Here is an 8,037-nt window from a genome sequence, read left to right as displayed (position 1 = left end):
TGTCGAGTCCACTCACCTCGGGGCCAGCAGTTCGAAGCAGTTCTACAAATTGGGCATTCACAATGAAAGCTCTGATACTTTCCCTTCATCACAACGGGGTTTGTTATCGTCATCTTTGGACCACGCAGGCTTGTGTGCTTCTCTGATGTGGACTTAGTTGACTCCTCTCTTGCATGGCTGCTTATTTGAATACAACAAGCCTTTAAGACCCTGGACAGTATTCCAATTGATAACCAGGCACCATCAGCTTTCTTCACCACACTTTGCTCTACTATCTTTATCTTCAGTGGCCTCTTTATTAAGGCGAATATTGAACAGGGCCATGCTATAAGAACCAGCTGTTCTTGGATTGGTGTTAGAATTAAGTGGAAACTGAGAATCCATCTGCTCATCCACGGGTTACAAGCAACTCTGGTTTACTTTGGCGGTCATATTATTAGGATAAAACCCAAACCTCAAACCAACAAGAACAACCACAACAAAACAAACAGCAGAAAGACAAAAATCCAAAGAAACAAAACAGAAAAACATTGTCCATTATCTCCTTGGGGGGATAAGGTGATTGCATTGATAACATCAATAATTTATCCAGTGACAAAATGTGAGATACTGTTGATATGAGGAGTTTATTGTGACTATAGTCCAACTGTGAGCTGAAATCCATGAGTTGTTGCTTTGTACACATTGATTCTTAATTGATCAAGCTCTGTTTACATTGAGCTCAGGGGTTGGCGCTACATTCCTGTAACATTCCTTACAAGGGCTGATCCTCGCCTAGCTGACAAAACCTGTCATGTTAATGCAAGGAGAGCGCTCCTTGCTCTGTGCTCTGAAGAAGCCCTTGGGTTGGAGGCCCAAAGTCTGGTATGATCGACTTCAGTGGGTATGTGTGTCAAGATGAGCCAGAACCCCATTCTGTCTGCTCCAGTAGTGCAGATGAAGCCTCAACCAGATAACCTGATAACCATTGATACTGCCAAGGGTCACAAGCAACCCCTGCAGCGAGGTCTTGTCTCAGGTTGTAGTTCTTGAAAGAACCGGTAGGTGGGGGTGAAGGACAAGGAACAGACAAACCCCCCCAAATCAACCCATTCCCTTTAAATGGATTCCAACCCATAGTCCCCCTTGTGACGGAATAGAATTGCCTCACCGACGTTCCATGGCTGAAATAGTGACCGAAGAAGATCACCAGGTCTTTCCTCACAGAGCAGCTGGTGGCTTCAAACGGCCAACCTTCGGTTAGTAGTCAAATGCTTACACACTGTGCCACCAGGCTCTTTCATAATTCAGACTACACCCGGTCCCTCTCTGAGTCTATTTGTAAGTTTAAAAGTAATAAACATTGCTTTCTGGGACATGTCATATGTCTGGGCCCACAGGTGCTCTGTCTTAAGCTGACTTATCTATAGAAACAAACCAAGTGATACTCATATATGTGTGTGTGTGTGTGTGTGTGTGTGTGTGTGTGTGTGTGTATAGAAAGAGAGAGAGAAAGAGAGAGAGAGAGAGGTTGATATCAAGGGAATGACTTTCACAGTTGTAGATGCGAGCAACGTTTGAGTCCATGAGTCAGCTATCAGTCCAGAGGCTTCTCCTGGCTCACATAGGTGTAGGGGCAGGTCAGATGGCAGACTTCTGGCGGCAGAGGCAAATGAGGTGTGTGGGTAAAGTGACAGGCTGCTTTTGACTCCTAGGATCAGAAGGCAATACAACAGGCTGCTGGCCCAAGTCCACAAAACTGGAGGTCTGATGCACGATCCAAACAAGAAGCAAGTAAGCTTTTCCACAGCATCCACTTACATTGGAAGCAGGCCACACCCCAAAGGAGATCTTCATCAAGGGGAAATTACTGCAACTCAACTTCTAAACCACTGAGAATCCTGGTCCAGTCAAATTCACACAAAAGCTTAACTATCCCAGATTCCAGAAGGGGGTAACTAGAGATCTAGGTAGCATCTGCAGGGGTCAAGGCATCCATGTGAGACTCCTTTCTCCTTCCAGCCTCCCATGACTGTATGAGGGTGTGTGCAGAGGTGCCAATGAGCGGAAGCAGGGTGGGTGCAAAAAACACGATCTCTCTCCCAACCTACGCCATTTTCCCATTTGGAAAAAGAATCAAGAGGTCCAAGAAGGAATTTTTACTGTGAGAAACGCAACATCCATAAGAATGAGCAACAGACATTGGCTCAAGGTCAGCCAGGGACAAGATCTCCTGCTGCAGACACTGTGAGCCAGGGACAGCACATGCCTCTCTGCAGGGGTCGCTGGTACTCACCTCTGACCTGTGCTTGCTTTGTGGGAACCCAGGCCTGGCATTGTGGAGAAGCAGCATTCTGGTTGTTGCCCGAAAGCCCCAGGCTTTAAAATGTTGGCAACTCAACAAACAATGTGTGGGCATTATAAGGTGCTTCTGGGCCTGCATGTGGAGATGCGGTGGCCCAGTGGCAGAGTTTTCACCTTTCCGTAGGAGCCCCGGGCCCAATTCCTGAGCAATGCGCTTCATGTACCGCCACCCCCTGCTTGTCTGTGGAGACTCGTATGCTGCCATGATGCCGAACAGGTTTCAGTGGACCTTCCAGACTAAGACAGCATAGGAAGAAAGGTCTGGTGACCAACTTCCAAGGTCAGCCAAAGAAAACCCTTCAGATCCTAAGGTGCAACCTGTAGCCCATCTTGGGGACGGCACGGGACCGGGCAGCAGGGTGTCACTACGAGTTGGCCAACAGTGACAGACACGCCTCTAGCACAGGACTCTTTAAACTTTTCCCACTCGTGACCCCTGTTGGCCTGCGGAATTTGCAACACGGCAAGCATGCCAGCAACACCCAGGGGATTTGCTGTGTGTCTGACTTTGAATCAGTTGATGCCTGTTTAGGGACCTTTGGCTGTTGCTGGATTGTTTCCACACCCACCCTCTCCCGTACTCAGTCACGTGCCGTTTCAGAAGCTTTGCTCTAGGCTCCCCACTTCCTACCTCTGGGAACACTTGCTACTGGCCCTTTAACTGGGAAAGGAAGGAGGCCACCAGGAACCTGGGAGATTTCACTCACGGTGGGCTGCTAACCTCATGGTCAGCAGTTCAAAACTGCCAGCTGCTCGTGGGAGAAAGATGGGGCTTTCTTCCTTCGCACCAAGCTACAGTCTCAGAAACTCATAGGGGCAGTTCTACCTTAGCCTAGAGCAGCGGTTCTCAACCTGTGAGTCGCGACCCCTGTGGGGGCTTAATGATAACTTTCACAGGGGTCACCCGATTCATAACAGTTGCAAAATGACAGTGATGAAGTAGTAAAAAATAATAATTTTATGATTGGGGGTCACCTGAGGAACTATATTAAAGGGTCATGACATTAGGAAGGTTGAGAACCACTGCTCTAGAGGGTCCCTATGAGTCGGCATCACCTTGATGGCAGTGAGTTTGATTTTGGGGGGTTTCCCAACCTGAAACGCCACCTTTCTCAGGAAGCTAAGGCCCTGAGGCTCAAGCCCCTGTCATGGGGGTGCTCAGTCAATAAGACGCCAAGCAGCATCTGAAGCTGCATCACATTGCCCCCTTTGGAAGCTGGCCACAGACTTCTCAGAGTCAGTCTGCCCCTTAGCGGCACTATTCACCATCGACAAAACATGGGGACCATTCAAATGCCCATCAACAGATGAATGGCTCAACCCATCCTGGCGTTGGCCAGCGGTGGAAGAGCGTGTGGCCATCAGGAGGAATGTGACTCTGCTGAGTGCCATGGTGAGGCTGGCCTGTGGACACTTGCTAAGAAGTCGGACAGGAGACTCTGCCTAGTGCCCAAGACCATTTCCAGCAATCATACACGATAGAGACAGAAAGCCCCACTGACAGCCCATTGATTGGGGTTGGGACGGGGAGTGAGGAGTGACTGCTGATAGGTCTGAGGCTCCCTTTTAGGGTGTTGAAAATGCTGGGGAGCAAGCTAGCGGCGAGGATTGTGAACACGTGAATGTGTGAAGGTCCCCGCATGGTAAACCTGATGTTAAGGGGCCCCTCGCTCTCCCCTTTGGTGCTCAGTCTGCCTCTGTGCCTGGCCAGGCATGCTCTACATGTTCAGCAGGTGGGGCTCATTTCACCCTCCCTGCAAAGCCAGGGCCACACCTGGGGCATCTCAGTAGGTCAGGGGGCCAGGCCTGGCAATCTGCATATCCCACAAGCTCTCCAGTGCTGGTCTGATGTTCTCATTCTGAATCCCGAGGCTAGGTCATCGCTGCCCCATGATAGATGAAGACATTAGATGCAGAGATCCTCGTACAGTGGCCCAAGTCCTCCACACCTAGTAGGTGGCCAAGCCAGGAATTCAAGCCCGGAAGATGGGCCCTGTGTTAGTCTGGGTTGACTGGAGAAACAAATTCATAGACACTCATATGTGTATAAGAAAGAGCTTTATATACAAGAGCCGTTGAATATTGAGAAAACATCCCAGTCCAGTCCAGATCAAGTCCATATGTCTGATCCCAATCTATGAAGTCCTCTTCAGACTCACGAAACACATGCAATGATGCTGCATGCGGGAAGATCACAGGCCAGTGGGTGGGAAGTCTTGTGGTTCCAGTGGCAGTGTAAACATCTCAGCGCTAGCAGGGGTCTCCATGTGGCTTCTCCAGTTCCGAGGCTCTGGCTTCCATTAGCCTATCTCCATGTGGCTTGTCAACAAGAATGTCTCACAGGGACTGAACATGTGCCTCCCTCCAGCAAGCTATTTATCAACTTAGTGCCTCCAAATGAGGTCATCAAGCTATGAACTGATTGACAGGCTAGACTCCAGCCCTTCACTCTTAATCCTCTCAAACTGACAACAGATTATGTCTGACCAGGAGCCAAACTCACCTGCGATTCTGACTCACAGCGACCCTCTAGAACAGGGGTAGAATGGCCCCTGTGGGTTTCTGAGACTGCAGTTCTTTTCGGGAGTAGAAAACCTCATCTTGTTCCCATGGAGAAGCTGGTGGTTTCGAACTGCTGACCTTGTCGTTAGCAGCCCAACTAGTAACCATAACTAGCAGAACATAACTTCCTGCCTCCTCCACTGGATTAGCCCAGCCCGGAGTTTTCAGTGAAAATCAGCTGCAGAGTAGGTTTCTGCTTTAAATGCACGCCCCCTCCCTCCCTCTCCCTCACCAGCAGCGCCCGGCACCCACCCACCATGGGCACTGCTATTTCGCTTGGCCTTTCTCCTGTTGGGAGGGGTGTGGCTGTATTTGCTTTCTCTCTCTCTCATTCCTCCCTCCCACTCCCCACCTAGCAGTAGGGCAGTGTGCAAATGAAAGATGATCCGGAATGTGAGCTGGTACTGGACTGCCTGCTGGGCACAGGATGAAGTTCTTCCCCACCCCCCTGACCTCCCAACCCCACCCCAGCAAGTAGTGGCAGCTTCTGGAAGGACTCCCAGGGATCCTTTGGGAAGAGTATGGTTTCCACTGTAGTCTGTTCACCCCATCCCTTGCTGTGTAAGTCAGCCGGGCAGTGTGAGACCCCGGTGAGGGTCCGGCCTGCTCGGGCCGCCTCTGAAAATGGATGGCCACTATTTGCTCCTCAGGCCCGTTTTCTCTGCCCCAGGACTGCACCACGCTGGCTTCTGGCTGGGACTGCAAAGGAAGGCTGCCTGGGACCTGTGCCTTGTCCTTCTCTGCTCGGGGAACAGGGTTTATCTCTGTCTCCAACTCCTGCCAGGTGGACGTCCCTCCAGAGCCAGCTCCGTGGCACTGGGCCTGGGGTTAGGTGTCACTTGTTGATTTATTGCAGCCTGGTCCACCCTTCAATATCTGCTCTGCTGGGACAGATGGTTCCGCCTTTCTTCACAGGGTGCAATGTACAGACTTCTCCATAGAGGGCGCTAGAGGGATGCTGCAGGAGGAACAGACCCCGAGAACTGTGGCAGGCTGTGGAGTGGGGGTGGGGTGTTGCTGGGGTCCAGCCTTGTTCCCACACTATACTGTCCTCCGACGATCTTGCAGTCTGGTGGTCACCTTCCCTTGGTGCCTGGTTCCCCTACAGGGGGTGGCCCTGGGTCTCCCATGGTTCCCCAATGGCATTAGGGACAAGCTGCTACTTCAGATCTCTTTGCCAGACTCCTTTCCCCACCTCCACACAGCCCTGGGACCACGGACCTGAATAAACCAGGCTCCACGTGGAATCAATGAACTGTTGTGGATTGAACTGTGTGCCACCCCTGATTGTGTGTTGTGAATCCTAAGACCTGGGTGGTAGCAAAGCCCTGGTGGCGCCGTGGGTTACACGTTAGCCGGCTAGCCACAAGGGCAGTAGTTGGAGCAAGATGAGACGTTCTGCTCCTGCAAAGAGAGAGTCTCAGCACATCCACAGGGACAGATCTCCCCTGTCCTATAGACCCCTTATGAGTCAGAACGACTTGATGGCAGTGACTACAATGTGGTATCAAACCCATTAGCCGCTCCATGGGAGAAAGATGAGGCAGTTGGCTTCCATCAAGATTTGTCACCTTGAAACCCTATGGGGAATCTGTATGAGGTCACTGCGAGTCAAACTGAGCTGGACAGCAAGGGGTTTGGGTTAGTTTTGAAGACCTGTGGTTATGATATGGCTATGGAGTTTGGGTTGTGTTAATGAGGATGTCTCAGGGTGTGTTCTAAGCTAGCCTTGTTTTGAGATCTAAAACCGTAGATGAAGGAACACAGGAGCAGAGGCAGAGAGAGGGGAAGGCAGAGGCCGGGTCGGGTCACGGCGACAGTGAGGGTTTCTATTAACACAGGGTGGTCAGCTCCACCCCAAGAGCTCTCCTGTGAAGCAGTCCAGCAGTTGTGGGGAGAACAGACCTCCTTCATCTGGTCACAGCCTTGATAGAACCGAGGGAGGGGGTGTGCCTTACTCTTAGGACCAATTGGCAGTGTGCAGAAGCTAGCTCACTTCTCACTGCTAGATCTGGATCCTGCATCTGGTTCGCTGACCTCCCTTTGTATCGCCTGCCCATCCGACTTCGGATTCATTCATCTCGGCATCCACCGGCCTGGGGTCTTTCTGATTCATCTCCCTGCTTCCTGTTCACCAGCCTCCACAACTTCAGCGGGCAGGAGAAGCCTCCAGCTTACATCTGACCCACGGACTCGATGCGGCCTGAACTTACCCATTTCCACAGCTGTGTGAATCTCAGCTCCATGCGATACGCATGTCAGCGTCCCTGGCTTTGCTTCTCTAGAGACCCCAGCCTGACAGCGGCAGCAGGAGCCTAGGACCAGAACCTCAAGGGACAAGGCCCTCCTTGCCCGGAGCTGACAGTGAGAAATCCTCCCCTCAGCCGGCACTCTGACTCAGGACTCCCAGCCTCCTAAACAACAGAGAATGCATTCGTTTGCTAACATCACCACTGTGATGTCCCCACGGTGGCAGCACTGGCCAACCACGACGGCTGTGCCTGCAGGGTGTCCTCCGTTTCTGTGATTTGCAAAGGCTGGAGCTTCCCGGGAGCTGGAGTTCAACTCAATCCATTGACTGGGAATTGAAGACAGCCAATCAGGATGGGGGTATTCAGTGAACACTAGTTCAAAATGTCCCCTTGACCTTGAATGAGGACAGAAAGTACCAAACAGCCAATCTGAAGTTTGATATTTGCCTCGAATAAGAAGCAAGTGTCCTTGTTTCTGTGTGTCATGGAACGATAAAAATCCTTCTGCTTTGGGCCGAGAGAGAGAGAGAGAGAGAGAGAGAGAGAGAGAGAGAGAGAGACTTATATACAGAGAATCCTTGTGCTTAGCACTTATGCTTGGGTATTCTCTGCCTTTCAGTTCAGGAATTGAAACGTGAAGTTTGCAAGCTCATGCACCATCTCCTATAGTGAAACGTTGAATGCTCAGAGAAGTTAAGCCCTTTGCTCAAGGTCACCCAGCTAGTGAGTGGTCCCCTCCCCCTCCCATCCCTTACACCCACTGTGTTGCATTCCCAGATGTGGCCTCCGGGAGGCAGCAGAGGGACTTCACTGAGGGGGGCGTGGTTGGGCCCGCGTGGGGGCGGTCTGGGGCACAATCTGGATCCCAGAGTTACTGGCG

The sequence above is a fragment of the Tenrec ecaudatus genome, chromosome 12 (genome assembly GCF_050624435.1).
Source record: "Tenrec ecaudatus isolate mTenEca1 chromosome 12, mTenEca1.hap1, whole genome shotgun sequence".
NCBI lineage: Eukaryota > Metazoa > Chordata > Mammalia > Afrosoricida > Tenrecidae > Tenrec > Tenrec ecaudatus.
This window is presented reverse-complemented; position numbering follows the sequence as displayed.